Source organism: Mus musculus, chromosome 15 (genome assembly GCF_000001635.26).
Source record: "Mus musculus strain C57BL/6J chromosome 15, GRCm38.p6 C57BL/6J".
Lineage (NCBI taxonomy): Eukaryota > Metazoa > Chordata > Mammalia > Rodentia > Muridae > Mus > Mus musculus.
The window spans coordinates 52,905,525-52,927,852 of NC_000081.6; the positions used below are offsets into that span (position 1 = coordinate 52,905,525).

A 22,328-nucleotide genomic window follows, 5' to 3' on the forward strand; every position below is an offset into this window, starting at 1 on the left:
TTCTCTTCCACAGGGAGAAGAGAGACTGAGTCACATGTTTAACCCTTCCAAGACTTTGAAGCCATATTTATTCTATGATGATTCTTAAATTTTGTGTTCTCATACTTCTTTATGCCCCTTTTAAAAATAGTTCTGTATTTCTGGAAAGTGTTCCTTGTTAGTGTGTCAGTGTCAGGTCTTAATTAAGGTTTTTGATTCATTAGATCCTCTGAAGGATGTTGGTACCCAAGGTTGCTAAAAGGACTATGCTGCAGAATATGGTATAAATCTTACCTATGCTCTGGATAGGTGATTCAGTCAAGAGTATCTATGACTATTCTCTCACATTCCTGAAACTGGCTATGGCATATGACCTGTAAGGTAAATGGACCACTCGTATACCCATTAACTTCACACATTCATTAGATTACTTAGCCAGCAATATTATGTACCTCCAATGCTGGCAGACCTTGTGCAGCTGAAAGTGAAGGTACCCAAGGCTAATGGAGACCCTTTCTCACTTTACTTATCCACACCAGTGTGTGTGTGTGTGTGTGTGTGTGTGTGTGTGTGTGTGTGTGTATGTGTGTGTGTGTATGTGTGTGTGTGTGTGTGTGTATGTATGTTGTATATATGAATGTTTCCATGTGTGGGAAGTTGAGTACATATTCACTTGTTCCCTTGCAGGTGCTAGGTTGATATCAAGAATCATCTTGTGCCAGACGTGGTGGCGCACGCCTTTAATCCCAGCACTTGGGAGGCAGAGGCAGGCAGATTTCTGAGTTCAAGGCCAGCCTGGTCTACAAAGTGAGTTCCAGGACAGCCAGGGCTACACAGAGAAACCCTGTCTCGAAAAACCAAAAAAAAAAAAAAAAAAGAATCATCCTAAATCTCTTCCATTTTATTTAGTGACAGGACGTCTCTCAAACCGTACCCAGAATTCTCTGCTATAGCTAGTCTTGTTAGCCGGCTCACTCTAGAATGCGGTCTCCATCTTCCAGGCTAAAATCACAGGCTGGCTGCGACTCTATTCTGCATCTATGTGGATGCTGAGGATCAGAGTTCTAGCCCTCACACTTGCAAGACAAGAAATTAAAACTGAGCCATCTTATCAGCCTGGGTTATTAACCATATAGTTGCTTTGCTTTTATAGAGACATTATATGTATTCGTAGAGACTGTCCTAAAGAGAGAAAACAAATGCCACAGTTTCTACAGTCCACATTGTCAAATAAAATTTCAACAAGCCAGTCCAAAAAAAAAAAAAATTAAAACCAAAACACTAATACTTCACACCTAAATCGTAAAAGACCAGTGAAAATAATATTCTTTTATTTATTTATTTATTTATTTATTTATTAGGTATTTTCTCCAAAAGTCCCCCATACCCTCCCCCCACCCACTCCCCTACCCACCCACTCCCACTTCTTGGCCCTGGTATTCCCTTGTACTGGGGCATATAAAGTTTGCAAGACCAAGGGGCCTCTCTTCCCAATGATGGCCGACTAGGCCATCTTCTGATACATATGCAGCTAGAGACATGGGCTCCGGGGTACTGGTTAGTTCATATTGTTGTTCCACTTACAGGGTTTCAGATCCCTTTAGCTCCTTGGGTGCTTTCTCTAGCTCTGGAAAGAATGTTTTATTTAAAAATGAAAATTTTTAACAAATAAAGTAATCCTGAAATGTGTAGTTTTTTTGGTTAAGGAAGGGGTGGCAAATCTTTTTTTGTTTTGTTTTGTTTTGTTTTGTTTGTTTGTTTGTTTTTAAGTTGTATGAAAACTCAAGAGAAGTCTGGTGAGATGGAACAGACCTTAAGAGCACAGGCTGTTATTCCAAAGAATTTGAGTTCAGTTCTCAGTACCCACATAGAGGCTTCTAACCTGTAACTCCAGTCCTGGGAGATCTGATGCCCTCTTCTGGCATCCGTGGGCACTGCATTCATGTGGTAAGTTGACATACATTCAGGCAAAATACTCCCACACATAAAAATAAGTAAATTAGAAAGAAAAACTTGGGCATTGATCACACAGAGGCCAGGAATAGGTTCATGAGTCTCAGGTGTAATTAAGTTCCCAGAGCAGGTGAAGTTATATGTGTGGGGTAGAAGGTTGCTTAGAATTCCATTTTTATCCTCCTGTGTCTTATCTCCACCCAACTGAAGCTTCAGGGTAGTTCTCTGAATCACTGTGTGGTTGGGTGCATGCACTGTGCGCACACAGAGTTGGATATCATGTTCAAGGTCTAGTCCAGTTTTTGTGTGAATGTATATATGTATAATCTATAAGCATTCCCATAACTCTCAGCCAGCAGCAGACCCTCACCAGACACAGGTCTGCTGGGACCTTAATTGGGAACTTTTCAGCCCCAGCAACTGAGAACAATTTTTGTTGTTTATAAAATACACACTTTGTGGTGTTTCTTTATAAGAGCCTTAAGGGGTAAAACTTCAGTTTCTCTCCCAGAATAGGAACCCCCATCTTTTATGAAAGTGATATTCCTTTTCACAATGGTGGTTTGATTTCTAATTCAACTGTAGATAAGCTGTTTTACATGAACAGCTATAATTTTTCTCCATGAGAGATAATAAGTAGAATACTCTGTGCTGGGCTCAAGGCTTTTGTATGCATTTAAGTCTAATGAAAGCAGAACACTATAGATCCATTAGCATCCTTTTTCTATGATATTGATAACTAGCATTGACCAAAGTCTTGCTTATGCCATGTACTTCCTGGGTTGAGTTAAATCTTGTTTTCAACTGAATATAACTATATATCAGGGAAAGGGTATTGGACAACTTTTCAACATTTCTACCCTTTTTGACTTCCTCTCCTTCAGTAACACGTGACTCTTCATTCCTTTGAGAAACACTTTTTTTTTCTTTTTTTTATTGGGTATTTATTTCATTTACATTTCCAATGCTATCCCAAAAGTCCCCCACATGCTCCCCACCAACTCCCCTACCCACCCACTCCCACTTCTTGACCCTGGCATTCCCCTGTACTGAGGCATATAAAGTTTGCATAACCAACGGGCCTCTCTTTCCACTGATGTCCGACTAGGCCATCTTCTGATTCATATGCAGCTAGAGACACGAGCTCCGGGGGGTGGGGGGTGGGAGGTATTGGTTAGTTCATATTGTTGTCCCAACTATAGGATTGCAGCTATAGATAAGAAAATATATAGGAAAGTACCCTTCAGCTCCTTGGGTACTTTCTCTAGCTCCTCCATTGGGGGCCCTGTGATCCATCCAATAGCTGATTGTGAGCATCCACTTCTGTGTTTGCCAGGCCCCAGCATAGTCTCACAAGAGACAGCCATATCTGGGTCCTTTCAGCAAAATCTTGCTAGTGTATGCAATGGTGTCAGCGTTTGGAAGCTGATTATGGGGTGGATCCCCGGATATGGTAGTCTCTAGATGGTCAATCCTTTCGTCTCAGCTCCAAACTTTGTCTCTGTAACTCCTTCCATGGGTATTTTGTTCCCAATTCTAAGAAGTTTCATGTGTTTAGCAAATTGTATCTTATATCTTGGGTATTCTAAATTTCTGGGCTAATATCCACTTATCAGTGAGTACATATCATGTGAGTTCTTTTGTGATTGGGTTACCTCACTCAGGATGATGCCCTCCAGGTCCATCCATTTGCCTAGGAATTTCATAAATTCATTCTTTTTAATAGCTGAGTAGTACTCCATTGTGTAAATGTACCACATTTTCTGTATCCATTCCTCTGTTGAGGGGCATCTGGGTTCTTTCCAGCTTCTAACTATTATAAATAAGGCAGCTATGAACATAGTGGAGCATGTGTCCTTCTTACCGGTTGGAATATTTTCTGGATATATGCCCAGGAGAGGTATTGAGGGATCCTCCAGTTTTGAAGCAGCTGGTTTGCATTCATTGTAAGTGGTAACTCAGAGGCTATCCAGTGCTGTTTGATACTCCACACCCGACGCAAATGTCTTTATCTCCTGTTTCCCCCTTAAGTCGCACAAGTGTACAGTAAAAGTGAACACCACTACTACATTCTGATGAGCTGTTCTCTTACTTTTCCTTTATGTTGCTCACTGCCTACATCCTCTAGGCCCTACCTGCAGGTCTGTTCTTACGTGACCACACTGTTTCTATTGCTATCTTTTCTTTCTTTCTTTCTTTCTTTCTTTCTTTCTTTCTTTCTTTCTGTCTGTCTGTCTGTCTGTCTGTCTGTCTTTCTTTCTTTCTTTCTTTCTTTCTGTCTTTCTTTCTCTCTGTTTCTCTCTCTCTCTCTCTCTCTCTCTCTCTCTCTCTTTCTTTCTTTTACTTCTAATTTGCTAAGCACATAACCATCAATAGTTTTCCAAGGGAAATATGTCTTAACTGTATTGGTATACATAATGAATTAAATACCAACAATATTAAATACTCTTCAAAGGGAATACAGGTAATTTAAATTCCTTCTGCTGAAGCAAGGCTGTATTGTTTCAACTCTGTTGGGAATTACTGATTCATTTAACAAATAGTGAGAAAAAGAGAATTAAAAATTGAAGAAACAAGTAGGTAAAGTAATATGGTTCAATATAGCAAGAGTTATAATTGAATGAACTCAACCGATTGGGAAAGTCATATACAACCATGACTAAAGAAACTGAGCCTCTTGATTCTGCCTTAAGTGTTAGCTTGACCTTAAATCCTGGATGTCTTTAGTGAAGTTATTGAATCCTTCAGTCTTGCCGCTTCTTAATCTACCAAACAGGAATATAAACCGGAATATTTTAACATGCTTTACTGTATACATTTTTTGTAAATACTCTTCTAATATGTATGTACTTTAAAATGTCTGAAAACACTCATTAAATACTAGATACTGTTGAGAGCAGAACAAATTGTGTGGTTTCTATTATCAAGGGTTTTTTTCAATAAATAATGCCCAGACCATGAAGTCAAAGTATACCAGACAGAAAGGATGGAAAAGCAATTTTACATTGGAGTCTAACTCAGGGTAGGGTAGCTTAATCAGCAGAAGATGTTCGGAAATTTAGAAACACTTCCAAATAACAACAAATTAAGGCTTCTACTTACCTAGTCTTGTCAAAATGCACCCTCTACTCTGTGTGTGTGTACATGTTCTGGTGTGTGCACTCTGTGTATGTCCATGTTCTGATGCGCACACATGTTATGATGTGTGCACATTGGGATATAAGCATGTGAAAGCCAGAGGTTTCTTTCCCTATTCCTCTTTACTTTTTGATGTTTTTAGTTTATTTGTTTCTGCTACAGAGTCTCCTTTTGGACCAGAAGTTCACTGATAACACTCCACTCACTGGCTAATAAATTCCCAGTGATCCTCTTGGGTGCCATCACACAGCTTTTACTCATGTTCTGGAGATCCAAACTCAGATTCTCATGCTCGAACAGCAAGCAATCCACCCACTGAGCCATCTCTTAGAGTCATCTTGCCTACATTTTAACATTTCTTCTTAAGGTTTTAACATAGAAAGATGTGGTGGGTGTTGTTTTCTGATTGTGGTGGCAGTCATTGTAAGAGAAAGGTATTGGGCTCAGGAAGCCCAAGCCCAAGCTCTCAGCACTAAAGAGAGTTATTTAACCCAAAGGGGGTGGGGGGAGATGAGGAACAAAGGCAGGTGCTAAAGAACAAAAGACAATGAGAAGAGAACAAGGGAGAGGGGCAAGGGGTATTTGTCCCAGAGTGGAACAAAGAACTACTTCTAGATAGAGAAGAAACAGACTTGGTAAATGAGCAAATGGTATTTTATAAAGGTAAAGTGAGAAACCTCTTATTAGGATGCAGTGTTTCGTTTTAATTGACCACAGTAATTAGGTGAGCCAATGGGGGCTTTTGATTGGTGGATTACAATATTTTGATAGCTGGACCTTAGTAGTCAGCCTCAGAAGGAGGAAGTAGCCATATAAGGGAATGGACTGTAGGGGCTAGCTCTAGGAATTTACATTATACATATAATAGTTTACATTGTTACATATAACAGGTTCTTGCAAGGCAGAGTGATTTTGGGAGAAGAGCAAAACGTGGCAGAGCCATACAAGCCAGAGTCAGTCCCTTCAGTCCACCATCTTTCCTGCTGAACTTGTCATGATGGATGATACCTGATTATTCATTCTGTTAGGTGGTGGAGTCTCTCTTCACTCTGCTGTGAACTTAGTACTATGCTCTTTCCTGAACCATAAGTGTAGAACAGAAGTAGTTTCTAAAGATTTATCATAAAGATGCCCGTACCCTACTCTGCAGTCTTTAACACTTGTACTCAGGAACCAGCCATCAAACTGTAAGGAGGCTTAAATTAACCCATGCAGAAAGACCGAAAAGAAAGACTGTATAAAGGTGCTTAGCCAACCATCTAGCTGAGGTTCTGGTAAATCGCTAACATCAGTTACTAAAATTTTTTGGCTGCTATGACCAAATACCTTCAACTGAATATCTTATAAACAACAGAAATGGGTTTCTTATAGGTTCTGGAGGCTATAAAATCTAAGATTAAGGTGTTGTTTTGTTTCATGTCTGATGAGGATCCATTCCTCATGCCCAGTGTCTTTTACCTCTTTCCACATGTTGTGTTGGCTGACTAGTTCCTTGGGGTTGCTTTTACAAGTCACTAATCTTAACCATGAAGATAAAGGCTCCCCAAACTCCCATACCCTAACACTATAACACTATCACTATGGCAACATCATAAGAACTTTGAGGAGACAGAGCACATTCAAATCATAGAAATGAACCCCTAAAAGTGAAAATACTTCCAGTTGATTCCAGCAGCAACCTGACATGTTACTTCTAGACTTCAGTTTTTCCCAAGTGAGATCCCACACATTATGGGTCAGATGTCAAATGCCTCTGCTTTGAACCCTTTTCCTGCGGGAAGCGGATGCGGCTTCATGGGCCAAGATGTTTACTGCCTTGCCCCAGCATGTGTGGTGAGGCTGCATGCGTGGGCTGCCTGATCCGGACCTGTCAGCCTATCGGTGAAAGACCTGAGCTCGTGCCTGGAGCGTGTGTGTGTGTGTGTGTGTGTGTGTGTGTGTGTGTGTGTGTGTGAATTCTGATTGGATGAGGTGGGGTGGAGCTACATGAGGTCAGTTGGCACAAATATAGGAGGTTGTTGTGTTTAGCCCTTGCCCTAAGTAGAAGCTAGTTGTAGTAAGAGAAGCTGTTATAAGGGGAGTTGTTGTAAGAAAAGCTGCAAGAAGGAGAACAAGTAAAGAAGCTGTTGCATGAACCCGACTTGGTGTCTGTGTCATTCTTGTCTCCACGGGCGGCGAGGACTGCGGAGACCAGGACAAGTGGTGGCCCGTAAGGGGAAATCATCACATTGGTTGGCAACGGTAAGCAAAAAAATATTGGTAAACAGCGATAAGGAAATTTTAGTAAGCAACGGTATTTAAAGAAAGCACAGGCCTGTAAGGTTCCTGGGAAAAAAGGAACAAAGCATTAAGGATCTCAGGTATAGAGACGAAGGTAAGGTTCCCGTGAAAATAGAGATGAAGCATTAAGGTTCTCAGGTATAGAGATGAAGGTAAGGTTCCCGGGAAAATAGAGATGAAGCACTAAGGTTCTCAGGAATAGAGATGAAGGCAATTTAAGAAAGCATAGGCCTGATAGGTTCCCTGGAAAAAAAGGGATGAAGCACTAAGGTTATCAGGTATAGAGATGGAAGGAATTTAAGTGATATGGGTTCAACTGCATCTAAAGTGAAAGTAAAAATGGTGTTGACCCAGCTTCTTAAAAGAAGCGGTATTAACATGAAAGCAGAGATGGTGGACAGATTTCTGGACACCTTCTCCAAGGAAGCCCCATGGTTTTTAGAGGAAGAGTATGTTAATCAGCAGTGCTGGGAGTGTTTGGGAAGGGATCTCCAAGCTTCTGATATGAAGAACCCTCTACCTGTAGGGATGTTAGCCATCTGGAACTTGGTCAGAGCATGCTTGAGGGATGCCAGTGGAAAGTACAATGCTGAAATAGAGGAAGGAGCGGCAGCACTTGAGGAGGCTAAGGAGATTGCTTCTCAGGCTAGCCGCCAAAAACCTAAACAGCTTAGACAACAAACCAAAGATAAGAAAGAGAAGAAGGAATCCAGCTCTGAAGGGTCTACTAGTGTCAGTGACAGGACTGATAGCGACAGTGACTTCTGTAGTCGGATGTCCCACTTGAGTGTGAGGCGCGGTAGGCCACCCAAACCATCAGCCCCTCCATTGCCTTCTCCTCCCCTCTATAAAGATGAGGGAGACAAAAGGGGAAAGCGTAGTCTTCATGCAAAAGTCTGGAAAAATGTGCCCGCCATTGCAGGGGTCTTCCCAGTATTTCAGGACCAACAGGGGCAACGGTATCATGAACCCCTGGATTGGAAGGTTGTACAAAGATTGAAGGAGTCAGTTTCGACTTATGGGGTCCAGGCTGCCTTTACTGTAACTCAGGTTGAGTCCCTACAGCGGTACTGTATGATGCCTTTTGATTGGCAGAACCTCTGCAATGCTGTTCTTTCGGGAGGAGGTTATTTAACATGGAAGGTTGCTTATATTGAGCAGGCTGTGGCTAATGCTGCCGCTGGACTCCCCAATGCATCCTGGAATATAGACATGTTAATGAGGCAAGGGAATTTTGCCAACAATCAAACAGGTTATCCTATACAGGTTTATGAGAAGATTAATAACTGTGTGCTCTTAGAGCTTGGAAGATGCTATCAGGCACTGGAGACCTTGGGACCAGCTTGTCTAGTGTGATACGGGGACCCAATGAGAAGTTTGCAGACTTCCTAGCATTACTAGTGGAGACAGCCGGGAGAGTATTTCCGAATGTTGATGCTGCAATGCCACTGGTCAAGCAATTAGCCTATGAGCAGGCCAATAAACCCTGCAGAGATGCCATATGCCCTTATAAGAGCAAATCGCTGGATGTATGGCTAAAGTTTTGCCAAGATGTGTTGGACACTCCACTGACCAACCAGGGGTTAGCAGCAGCCCTAGTTCAGGCTCAAAGGCAGACTCCTCACTAGGGTGAACAGCAGAGGGGAATCCAGGGGGGATGCTTCTCTTGTAGGCAGCCAGGTCATTTCAGGCAAGACTGTCCTAATAAAGGAAGACAGGAGATACAGACAGGCGTGCTGCAGCCCAAGTTATGTCCTCACTGTTGCAAAGGAAATCATTGGGTCAGAGAATGTTAATCCAAGTGAGATGTAGATGGTCACCCCCTAAATTCTCACTCCACAGGCACTAGGCCAAAAAACGGAGTGTGGGGCCTCCAGCCCCAAGGCCCACAAATATATGGGGCCATGCAGCAGACTCCCACACCGTGGCCGAACCTTCAACACATTCCCTGGCACAATTGTCCACAGCTATCCCCAGGAGAGCTACAACAGGAAGTGCAGGACTGGACGTCTGTGCCACCACCAGTCTCATATTAACCCCAGAAACAGGTGTGCAGATGATTGCTTCAGACTTTAAGGGTCCCTTGCCTAAAAACACAGTTGGCCTCTTATTATGACATAGTTCAGCAGCCATTAAGGGATTAATTATCCATCCTGGTGTCATTGATCCTAACTATGAGAAAGAGGTTAAGATCATGGTTTCCTCCCCCAGAGGGGTGTCTGCCATTTCCCCTGGAGATAGAATTGCTCAAATTTTGCTTTTGCCTATTCACCATGCTAGCTTCCCTTCCAGGGGACTGAAAAGAGGAAATAGGGGCTTCAGCTCCACTGGAAACACTGGGGTGTGGTTTTCTATGACTATGGAGGATTGTTCTATGTATAAACTTGAAGTTCAGGGAGTCCCTACATGGGGCTTACTTGATTCAGGGGCCGATCGCAGCATTATAAAAGAGGCAGATTGGCCAAAATGTTGGCCCCTTCAGACCTCTGCTCAAAGTCTTCAAGGTCTTGGATTTGCACAAGACCCCAGCTGCAGTGTCAGTGTCCTCCATTGGAAGGATGAGGAGGGCCATAGGGGCAGTTTTCAGCCACTTGTTCTTCAAATCCCTATTTCCTTATGGGGAAGAGATGTTATGACCAAGATGGGTGTAAAAATGATTTCAGAAAAGACTTATAGTCCACAGAGTCAAGATATCATAGACGGGATGAACTATAAGAAGGGTAAGGGTCTTGGCAAAAATGAGGATGGACGACTCTCACCTATCTCTCCTAGAGGCCAAAGTGGCAGGGAGAGATTGGGTTTTTTCCTAGGGGCCACTGAGCAAATATCTATTAAATGGAAATCTGATCAGCCAGTGTGGGTGCCTCAGTGGCCCCTACCCAAGGAAAAGCTGGAAGCTGCCCACATGTTGGTTAAAAAACAACTTGATGTAAGACAGGTTAGAGAATCTATTTCCCCATGGAATACACCTATTTTTGTTATAAAAAAGAAATCAGGGAAATGGAGGTTACTCCATGATTTATGTGCAGTCAATGCCCAGATGGAAATCATGGGGTCAGTGCAATTAGGATTACCAATGATTTCAGCGTTACCAAGAAATTATACCTCAATAGTGATAGATTTGAAAGATTGCTTTTTCACCATTCCTCTGCATCTGGCTGATACAGATAAATTTGCCTTTACCTTGCCATCAATTAATCATTCTGCCCCTGACTTGCGATATGAGTGGGTGGTTCTACCCCAAGGTATGGAAAATAGCCCTACCCTGTGCCAGCTTTATGTAGATAAGGCATTGTGACCTATCCAACAACAGTATCCGAGAGTATATTTATACCACTATAAGGATGATATTTTGATTTGTGGATCCTCTAATGTGGAAGTGGAAGAAGTATTTGGGACCCTAACTAAACAGCTGGAGAAGTGGAATTTGGTGAGTCCCAGAAAAGTTTCAAAAGACAGAAGTAAAACACTATTTAGGCACTAAATTGAGAGATGCTGTTGTCGAGCCACTAAAGCTGGAATTAAGGATGGATAAAATGCATACCTTGAATGATTTTCAGAAACTGTTAGGATATATCAATTGGATTTAGCTCTATTGTAATCTTCCCAATGCAGAGTTACGCCCGTTATTCTATATTTTAAAAGGAGATTCCGATTTACAATCTCCTTGCCAATTAACACCCTTAGCCAGAGCTTGTTTGCAAAAGGTGGAACAAAGTTTAGCCAAGGCTCAAGTTGATCTGGTTGATCCCACCTTGCCTATTAGTTTTTGTGTTATTGCTACCGATTTGTCTCCCACAGGAGTATTTTGGCAAAAAGGGCCATTATGTTGGGTATATTTACATCACTCCCCAGCCAAGGTACTGCCATGGTACCCTGAAAGTGTAGCCCAACTAATTCTTAAGGGTATAAAGGTTGGGCTAGGAGCTTTTGGTAAACAACCTGATGTAATAATCATGCCATATACTCCTAAACAGATTGAGGTACTTGCCTCCACTAATAATGATTGGGCCATTCTTTGCACCAGCATGACTGGGCGATTCGAGATTCATTATCCCGCCAGTCCTTGGCTTCAGTTTGTCATGAGAAATCTGGTATACCCCAGAATTACCCGGACTGTGCCAATCCCAGGTGCTGTTAATGTATTTACTGATGGATTTAAAGGCAGTGTGAGAGTAGTTTATGTTGAAGGAAATCAACCCCAAGCTCATGTATTTCCCTATCAATCTGCACAAGCTGTTGAATTATGTGCTGTTCTGCAAGTGTTTCAAGAGGTTGAGGAAGCTTTTAATCTAGTTTCAGATAGTCAGTATGTAGTCCAAGCAGTGCAGCAATTAGAAACTGTGGGGGCAATTAAAGCCGCCTCCACTGTGCGTACCCTACTCTCCTCCTTGCAAAAAAATGATTTGAGAAAGGAAGCATCCTTTTTGCATTGTACATATTAGAGCTCATTCAGGATTGCCCAGGCCTATAGCCAGGGGAAATTCTGTTGCAGATGAATATACTCGTTCCCTGTTTGTTTTTATAAGTGCCTCTCCAGTGCAGCTTGCTTCAGATTTTCATAGAAACTTTCATGTTAATGCAGGCACCTTGAAACAAAAGTTTAGGATTACTCAAGAACAGGCTTGAGAGATTGTGTTAAAATGTGCCCATTGTGTGTCCTTGTTGCCACAAAGGCCAATTGGAGTTAATCCCCAAGGTCTTAAGCCTCTTCATGTCTGGCAGATGGATGTTACACACATCCCCCAATTAGGTAATCTTAAATATGTTCATGCCAGCATAGATACATATTCAGGCATTATATTTGCTACTGCCCAAACAGGGGGAAAGCCCCTAATGTTATATCTCTTTGCCTTCAGGCGTTTGCAGCATGGGGGATGCCTAGACAGACAAAAACTGATAATGGACCTGCTTATACCTCCCAGAGACTTTTACATTTTTGTAATGCATTAGGTATAAAAGTTATCCATGGCCTACCTTATAACCCCCAAGGACAAGGAATTGTAGAAAGAGCCAATGCCACATTGAAGAACACACTAATAAAACAAAAGGGGGGAATAGGAGTGCAGTTTAAATCCCCTAGGGATAAATTAAATATAAACCTCTTTATTCTTAATTTTTAAAATTTGGATAAGAATGGAAAATCAGCTGCAGAACAGCATTGTACCCCTCAGCAGGGTGCGACCATGCCTGTGCTATGGAAGAATGTCCTCACGGGACAATGGAAAGGTCCAGATCAGGTGTTGGTTTGGTCCCGAGGAGCTGTCTGTGTGTTTCCACAGGATCAGAAGAACCCAGTCTGATTTCCAGAATGACGGATGAGGCCGTGGAGAGAAAGCAAAGTGGAAGAAGATGAAATACCTGGCGACCCTCTGCCTGATCCTGATGAACTTGCAAGTGGTATCATGGCAAGAGAGACTGTTATGGGGAATAGTGAAAGTACTCCCTCTGCCAGCGCCACTTAGTGTGGAGGCAGATATATACTAATTCAGTGGGAACTGCTTCAGTTCTCGGTGATCTATCCTCTAATACTGCAAGTGCTTTGGCGGTACGGGAGGGAATTAATACAAATTTGAAAGCTGGTATCCTTATGGTTAACCAAAGAGTGGATTGGTTGCTGGAACAGATGAATATTTTGGAGCAGTTAGTATTTGCTTCCTGCATTACTTATATGTCAGGAATGTGTGTAACCTCTGTTCAGTATCAGAATTTTTCCAGAGCTTCAAATCTGTCGCATGCAATTGGTACGATGCTGCTAGGAAATTGGAGTCATGATCTCAACACAAAGATGAAGGAATTGTGAGCATCGATTGTTGCCATGAACAATACCCGTGTGGAGATTGCAACTGCAAAGCAATGGCTGGAGATCATCCAGGGAACTGTGGGATTCTTAAAAAATTGGGGAGAGATGGCCTTTTGGGCACTCCTGCTGACTGTTGTGTGTGGAGGAATGCTTTGGTGAATGGCACATATGCGAAGGCAGCACAGGGCTGATAAATGAGCCTTAGTGCAGGCTATGGCAGCCTTAGAAGCAGGAACATCCCCCCAATGTTGGCTCAACATGCTGGATCAGTAATCAATGATGGGTAAGACCCTCATATGCACATACCAGCCTAAGACAGGATGGTGAAAGTGAGTTCATCACTCCCATGATGGGTAAGGATGTGGCACAGATGGGGGCAACCTAAAACAGATGCTGATCCCAGAGCTACTACTAAAACAAAAAGGGGGAGATGTGGGATGCGGGAAGCGGATGCGGCCGCATGGGCCAAGATGTTTACTGCCTTGCTCGAGCATGCGTGGTAAGGCTGCATGCATGGGCTGCCTTCCACTCACTCAGAAGAGAAAGGTGAGAGACACCACCAACATGCATCTTTCCATGCTATGGTTCCACTCCCCCAGAAAACACACAATGAAAAGTAGATAGGTATTTTCTGATTGAATGAACAGTTGAGGCTTTGTTAATTTAAATTTTTGTTCTCTTTATTCCTCTTCTCATCTGGGCCTCAAAGTGTATGGTCCAAAGGAAAGAATATAAAGTGGGGAGATTCTGAAGAGTTCACCAAACCACAGCTTAGAGAACAACCCTTTTTGTGTGCGTGTAATGTTTACAGAGATGCCCTGCTGCTAGAAGTTGAGCAGCTGGGACTGGGATCTGGTTTGGGCCTCAGATATCTTTTGGGAGTTTCATAATGGATCACAACTGCTCCCAAGAGAGATGATTTTCTGACAGAGCTGAGATGAAGAGATAGCTATATTTTGCAGCTCTGCTACCCACTGACCTTAACTGGCCCCTTCCTAGCCTACAGGGAAATGGTTTGACTTGAGTAGAAGCATGAAGGTTTAGCAAAGTTAAGAGCATAACTCTTTTTTGCCAGTGTTTAAGGACCCCTGGGAAAACCCTAAGGACTATTTGTAGAGAGCAAACTTTAGCCAAAATAAATGATTTATGGTAACTTGGAGTATACCCAATAAACCTTAAAGCCATCCCTCTCTTATAACTACTTTTAGCATGAAAAGTCTTAATAGGAAGGACTCATTTGTTTAGGTCTCATCCCATCTCTATGAAAGCATCCTAGCCCATGCCTTCTGTGTATTTACACAAAGCCCTACACAAGTTCCTCATTGTCTTAGACACTGTTCTGTGAAGAGACACCAAGAACATGGCAACTCTTATAAGACAAATTACTTAACTAGGAGCTGGCTTACACTTTCAGAGCCTTAGTCCATTATTATCATGGCAGGAACATGATAGCATATAGGCACACATGGTGCTGGAGGGGTAGTTAAACACTCCATACTGATCTGCATGCAGAGAAGAAAAAGAAGAAACCAGGCCTGGCATGGGTAACAAGGCCACACCTACAAGGTCACACCTCCTAATCCTTCTCAAATAATACCACTCCCTGTTGACTAAGCATTAAAATACAAAAGCATAAAATATAAAAACCCTAGAAGGGTCTTTTGTATTCAAACCATCATAATCATGTTGATTAACAGCTTTTGACATGCATGGTGGAAAGGGATAAAATAATTTAATCAATGGATGGTATTTTTGTATTTTGAAACCAAACCACGTGTGTTATAAATGGAGTTATGATTGACCTCTCATAAGTAATAGAAGTGAGAATATTGAAAATTACATCTTTATTGTAATGTTCTGCTATTGGTTAAATATGATTTGTTCTCCTCCATAGGGACAGATGTCTGAACACCTGGTTCCCAGCTAATGGTGTTGTTTGGGAAGGTTGTAGGCCCTTTAGGGGTAGAGTCTTGCTGGAAGAAGTGGGTAACTGGTGATGGCCTTGAGGTTGAATAATCTGACGTCACTTTCTGTTCATGGTTTCTACTTCCTGAGTTCACCTGCAATGTGACCCTGTTAATGCAATAATGCCTTCCCTGTCATGGTGAACCATACTGTCCTCCCAAATGAAACAAAATTAATTCTTGCTTCTTAGAAGTATTTGGTCACAGTAACAGCAACAAAAAAAAATGTAATTAATATTGAAAATGGGTACCAAGAAATAGGTTTGTTGCTGCACTAAAACTGACCATGTTGTTCATAGACATTTGGAGCTAGTTTGTAAGACTAATGCAGAAGTTTGGAACATTGAACTAGAATAGCCCTAAAATGCCATGAATAGAACTTAATTGGCCACCTCAGAGGAGTTTCATAGACAAGAAGAATGAGAGAAATACCAGCAATGGAAGACCAACTCATGAGGCTTCAGAGAGGAACATGATCCTACTGGGATCTGGGCTAGAGGCCATTCAGGTGATATCCTGACAATCTGTCTTCATTCTGCTTCTATCCTGGGAACTTGAATGAGGCTGAACTTGAAAGAAACAGGTCAATGTGTTTTGCAGAGAAAATTTCAAGGCAGGATAGCATTCAGGTGGTCATATGGCAGTACTTCTTATTGTCATTATCCAGATCTATAATGAAATTGAGGTACAAGTCTGGCATTAAGAACATTTTAAAAGTATAGTTTGTTGAGGAAGAAAGCATGAGTTTAAAGCTAGAAAAGAGGTTGTAATTGTTAAAGAAACTAGACCTATTAAAGAGAAAGCCTCTGCTATATATGTTCTGGAACAATGAGAAACTTACCCTCAGGTCAAGACTCCACTGATCAAAAACTCAAACCTACTAAAATGCACATTTATTTGAAAAGAAAGAGTATAAATTGAGAATGTCATAAAAGGTGTTCCCTGTTGTAAACAACTGCCTAGGGAAGTAATTTTGCAGAAGCAGCCACCAAAGTATCTGCAGGCTTGCATAGTTTTTGGCAACAGAACTCAGTAGCTTCCTTCAAATAATATTGGTTTTGATGCAAGATTGAGGGGTTATGTGTCTTGTTATACAATTCCAGAGAGCTATTGAGGCTATGTATTGTATAGGGAGAGTTTAGGCCTAAAAGGGGGCCTTGAAAAACCATTACATGAAGTTGTGAAGGTTCAGCCTTGGTTTCCAAAGAGACTCCAGGATAGCAGAGATGCCAGGACCATGGGATTTCTACTGAAAAAAAAGGTATATACACAGAAAACAACTGGCCCAAAAGGAAGGATGTATGTGCTACAGGCACCAGAGTTGGAGGAATGGGGCTGGAGATGTACTATTACTAAAGTCCTTTGCATTCATGAAGATTCCAACAGGAGTCCCAGATTGCAGAGAGCTGAAGGATTTGGCGTTTCTCTCCTGGATCTTGGTCTTGATTTGGTGCAAGCTTTCTTTACTATGCCCCAATTCTCCCTTTGGGGGATGGGAATGTTTATTTTGTCCCACAGAATATTAAACCTATGCAACTTGTTCTTTACACTATGGGGACTAAAAATAAAGAGGTTGTCTTGAGTCTAAGGAGACTTTGTCCTTTGACCTTTGGCCAGTGTTAGTATAATGGGGACTGCTGGGACTTTTAAAGGTAGAACGTATGAATTTTGCTTCACTGCTTCATGGACACCAAGAGCAGCACATTGTATTGTGAATGTGAAATATGCACCACAAGGTCATGCCTTTGAGCATTTTGGTTTCAATACACATTTTTTTCAGTTGGCAGAGCTATTTGGGAATGTTGTTAAATCTTTAGGAGGCTGAACATCAATGGAGGATGTGAGTCACTGGGAGTAGGCCTTGAGATTTCATAGCCTCACTCCACTTCTTGTTTAGTCTCTCCACCTTCTTACTTCCTGTGCACTGTAATCAAATGCCTTCCACTTCTGCAGCCATATTTCTCTCACTGTGATTGACTACATCCTGAAACTGTAAGTCAAATGAGCCTTTACTTCTTCAAGTTGTTTTCTATTAGGTATGTGGTCATAACTGCATGCCAAATAAACAATACACATTTTTTCTGAAGTTTCAAGAAAGGAAAATGATACCAGTTATTTTCATTTTTGTGCAAATAGAACAGCATGTTCTGATGTGGTTGATCTAAATTTAGAGTGGCAGACCATTTCAATTTGTCCATGTCTCAGGAAACCCCTGAGACCCAAACAAGATACTTGATAACCTGTAAGCCAAAAGAATAAATTAGTAAACTAGGGTTCCCAGCAGCTCATTAATGGTAAAAATCTAAAATTTTCTGCCCTTTTCTAATAAAAGACAAATTTCTCTAAGGAAAGGACATTAACATTTTAGTAAAGATTACTTATCAAATAATTCCAGGTTATTCATTAATCTACATTTATTAATAGTATATTACATGGGATAAAGTTCTGGGGACATAAATAACCCAGACATTAAAGAAAGAAAAAAAAATAGTTTAGAGGGCGGGGGGAAGAAAAAACCAGGCATTGATATCAAAGCAAGATAGTTCCATAATTTTTTTGTCTGAGCACAAGAGTAGTACAGCACACACAAGGAATAAATCCTTAATGGCCTTAAATAAATAATGGCCTTGGGAGGACAGGACAGATTTCTGTGTAAGGGGAGGGTATTTGAGACCTGAGACAACCAGGAATTAATGAGGTAAGCAGTAAATGTAAAGGAAAGATAAGCCATGGAAGCAGAATATTGAAGTAATAATAGTCTCTGGGAGTTTATAACCAGCTTCCCTGGGGTGGAAGCTTTAAGGAATAGGTGATAGTAAAAAGTGGGCTCAATGAAAGTAGAAAGAGTTCACACTTTAGTGGAAAGCCTTAAATATAGAAGTGGGGCATGTGGAAATGAAATGTTGGCCAAAAGATTAAACCAAACAAATGGTGCCTCAAAAAGTTTAGGGAAACATGATTTTCTAAGGAAATAGTTAGGGAAGAGAATAGATACAGGTGACATGGAAAGATAGGAGATATGTAGCTGTCCAGCAGCCATGGGTGAAATAAGTACCTGAAAGGGAGGCTGGAAATAAAAAAGGATGGGTGTGTGAGAGAAGGATGGAGGCAAGACAAAGGTTTCTGATCAAGGCTCAAAGTTTTATTTTCAGCTCTGTGTTTAAATAGGGAAACCCCACAGACCCATCCTTTGTTTCAGCTGGATTGAATAGCAAAGCAAGCTCAACAGGCAGTCAACTCCTCAAAGCTCCAGTAGGAATTACAAATGCTGTCTCTTGTGGTGATGAACAGCAGTATGGAAGTATAAGCTGAATAACTCTTTCCTCCCCAATTTGCTTCGTGGTTATGACGTTTTGTCCAGGAATAGAAACCCTGACTAAGACAGCCCTAGTCTCCAAAATCAATCATCCTATTACTCTTGATTGTCCACTGTAACTAGATTGACAGAACCTGCTACTGAAGATATTATTTATTTTGAATGCAAGACATAAAAAAAAAAATCAACTCTACATTGACCAAAAACTATTTCCCTGATGGATAGATTTTATATATATAGTGTCACAAATTATTATGCAAGCTGCTGGGAAACAAAAGACATCAATGGTCTTATCCAGCCCTGAACACTGCATGTTATTATACGGTGCCACTAACAAGATGTGTTCACTGTTGCAGTAGTAGCATGAAGATTTTGGTGGTGTGGTGGTTTGAATATGGTTGGCTCATAGGGAGTAGTATTTTTAGGAGGTGTGGCCCTATTGGAGGAAGTGTGTCACTATGGGCATGGACTTTGGAGGTTTCCTTCTATGCTGAGACTCCACCCATTGCAGAAGAGCACTTCCTCCTATCTGCCTTGAGATCAAGATGTAGAACTCTTGGCTTCTTCTCCAGGCACATAACTGCCTGGACACTGCCATACTTCCTGCCATGATGATACTGGACTGAACCTCAGAACCTTTAAGCCAGGACCAATTAAATGTTGTCCCTTGTAAGAGTTGCCTTGGTCATGGAATCTCTTCTCAGCAATAGAAACCCTCACTAAGACAGATGGTGACCAATCTCTAGTCTGATTTAATATAAGCTCTTCTCCACTGGAGGGAGTTTGTGCTTAGTACTATGATCCTACTAATAAACCCATGACTGGGAGATCATAGGTTCCAGGAGAGAACATACTGCTGTTGCATTGCTCAGTGGTCATGCTGCTAAACTACATTATAAATATTTATTTTTGCTACAGATTTGTGCTACTCTCAACTTTGAACAAGAAGGTTCTCCTTACAAAGGGTAGCAGATAATGAAAAGATTCATAATCAGCCAAAGCATTTGTATAAATAACTCCTGAGTTTTGAACCATAGATGGGTCCTCTATATCAATCTCCCACTATCCCAGATTCAGGGACTTTAATAGAAGTGGGTGAAAATAATGTAAGAGTGAGTGGTTGAGAAGGAGATCTAGGAAATGCTAACCTTCTGACATGACCTGGATGGATGCTCATGCATCAACTCTCACAGCAGCTCTGCTTAACTGTACAAAACTTATGCAAGATCAAGACAGCCACAATTCTAGCACAAATACAGGAGGAAACCTCTAGGCTCCATAACTATTGAAGGAGTTAATGGCAACTGATGTCTGCTGAGGGAAAGTCACTCTCCTTTGGGATATGGCTGCTGGTAAGGTACTCATGCCTCAGTGGATGGACACAAACGTGTATGCATATGAGCAGAACTCATTAGATTTTGAGGGTCATTAATAACAAAAATGAAAGATTAAAAAGTGTATAGAAAGTTGAGAGGAAGATAAAGTAGGAGGCACCAAAAGGAGTTGGAGGGAAATAGTGCTGAAGGAATATGATATCATTGTACACATGTGTGAAACTTTCAAACGATAACAAAAAATAAAATGTCATCCAGTTAAAAAATGCTGAAACGTGCACATAAATGTATGGAACAGGAAAATTTCACATGGAACGAGGTAACCCACCCATGGAAAGAAAAATATGCTGGATTTGTGCTCAAATGTGGATTCAACATTGAATCTTTAGACTTGTGTATTTAACTTGGAGTTCCTCTAAACTCTAGAAAACTAGAAAGGAGCCATTGGGTGGTAGATCTCTTAAGGAAAGAGACATTAGAACATAAGAGGCATGAAAATAAAGGGGAAAATACTGGGTCAGGAAGCCCCCCCCCCCTTAAAGGTAGGAAAGGTCTGGGTTAACCATAACAAAAGTTATAATAAAATCTTAAGTAAAAATCTACTACTTTGTAATCCAACTAAAAGATATACACTAAAGAAAAATAAAGACCTAGAAGAGAGATGCCCTATATGATTGAAAAAAGTTAGTTCTAAAACCTAAGTATTATTAAACAAAAATATCTCAGTGGTAGGTAAGGGGAATCTCTTTCTGAGTTGTTGGTCAGAGATGTTGCAGAGGCTCAAAAACAAATACAGACTCTTAACACTCTTCTTGGTAATTTTTTTTGGCTGCCCTCCAGGGCTTATTGGACCATGGCTTATTAAGACCATGTTGCTAAAGGCAACACACATTTTCATTGAGAAATCAAGCTGGAACTTACCTGGAGGCTTCATCAATGCTGGCTAGCATTCATAGTCCTAGGAGGTACAATGGAATCTGCTGGTAGTCAAAGAAAGAAAATACAAATGATTGCAAATCCTACACATCACAATGGCAATCTGCTAGGCAAGTTGCACCCCACCGATGCCATAGTGGCACAACTGTCTGAAGCCTCCCAACAAGGCGCTCATTTAATTTGAAGCCCATAATATAGGATAGAGTCAGTGTCTGGGACTATAAACCCAACCAAAAAACCCATGGCTAAGGAGGTCTAAAGATGTTAAGGGGTAATGCATTCTTGTGTAATTAATTAAATTGATGTGGTACCTATGCTTACATCCATAAGAAAATATCACTCTCAGCCTTAAAGAATTTTCTCTTTACTGAATGATAGTGAATACGAAGGTTAATGATGATGTTAGTAGTCAAAAATGACCAACAGTCCAGTGCTTAGCTCTAAACAGTGCATATATGCATACATGTATACATACTATGCCCTCTAAGGCTTAGGGAAAATTAAAGAATAGGGTGAAAAAGAACGATAGATAAATAGATCAATAAATAAATAAATAAATATTTTTTTAAATATTTAAAAGTGGCAAAAGTTACTGAAAATGCCTTCTGTGCATAGCACCACCGTTGTATCATGTTCCCATGGTAACTGAAGTTGATAGCCCTGAGCCTGTCATGGGTTTGGGGAGGGACTCATGGAACCCTTTCTCTCCTTGTTGAACGATTGATTACTGGTAAAGGGACCATCATTGTCTTTAGTTGAGTACCCAGGTAAGCCTACCAGGATTTTATGGATAGTTCCAAATCACAGTCACACAACACAGCCCTGGTTACACTTATTGGGACACACAAAAAAGAAAAGCAAAAAGCCATGGCTGTGAAAAGGGGACCTGTATGGGAAATCACATGCTGACTGGGGTAGAAGGTAGACAGGAGAAAATAGGAGTGAAGGTAATATTAAAAAATTCTAAAGCCAGGCAGTGGTAAGGTATGCCTTTAATCCCAGCACTTGGGAGGCAGAGGCAGGCAGATTTCTGAGTTCAATGTCAGCCTGGTCTACAGAGTGAGTTCCAGGACAGCCAGGGCTACACAAAGAGAAACCCTGTCTCAAAAAAAAACAAAAAAGAAAGAAAGAAAGGAAGGAAGGAAGGGAGGGAGGGAGGGAGGGAGGGAGGGAGGGAGGGAGGGAGGGAGGGAGGGAGGGAAAGAGAAATTCTAAACATATTTTTAAAGTTATAGAAATATATTTGTAGCATAATGCTAATTTAAGTGGTACTATTCTAAGGCATATGAATATGCTTTCAGAGATCTTTCCCAAACCTTGTATTATCAAATGTTTGGCTAAAAATTCTTAACTGTTATTTTTAATTGCATTTATTTTCTTAATTGTATAGTATGTTCAAGGGTCTATACTTGGAGACAAGTCCATCAAAGGTCTAGAACTCAAATTAACTCAAATTTGGTCAAAAAATGCCTGCCCTATAGAATTGTCAGTGGGACTCCAACACATGGCTCTTTTGTACTTTTGGCTTTCTTCTTGAGGATAGAAGAACAATTGGCTTGCTCTGAGATAGCACTGGTAAGAGGTTTGTAAAGGGAGGGCCAAATCCTATAATAGAATTGTGTATG

The 22,328-nt window shown here is 41.2% G+C and overlaps 1 long non-coding RNA gene across 1 annotated transcript in view; it reads right to left on the bottom strand.

Annotated features, from left to right (window-relative positions):
• The window catches only part of Gm41323, a 205,853-nt gene that overhangs the window by 177,818 nt on the left and 5,707 nt on the right, over positions 1 to 22,328 (bottom strand). The window contains exon 3 of the long non-coding RNA XR_875338.2: positions 20,689 to 20,747. This is a non-coding gene — a long non-coding RNA (predicted gene, 41323). The remainder of the gene's footprint in view (positions 1 to 20,688; positions 20,748 to 22,328) is intronic.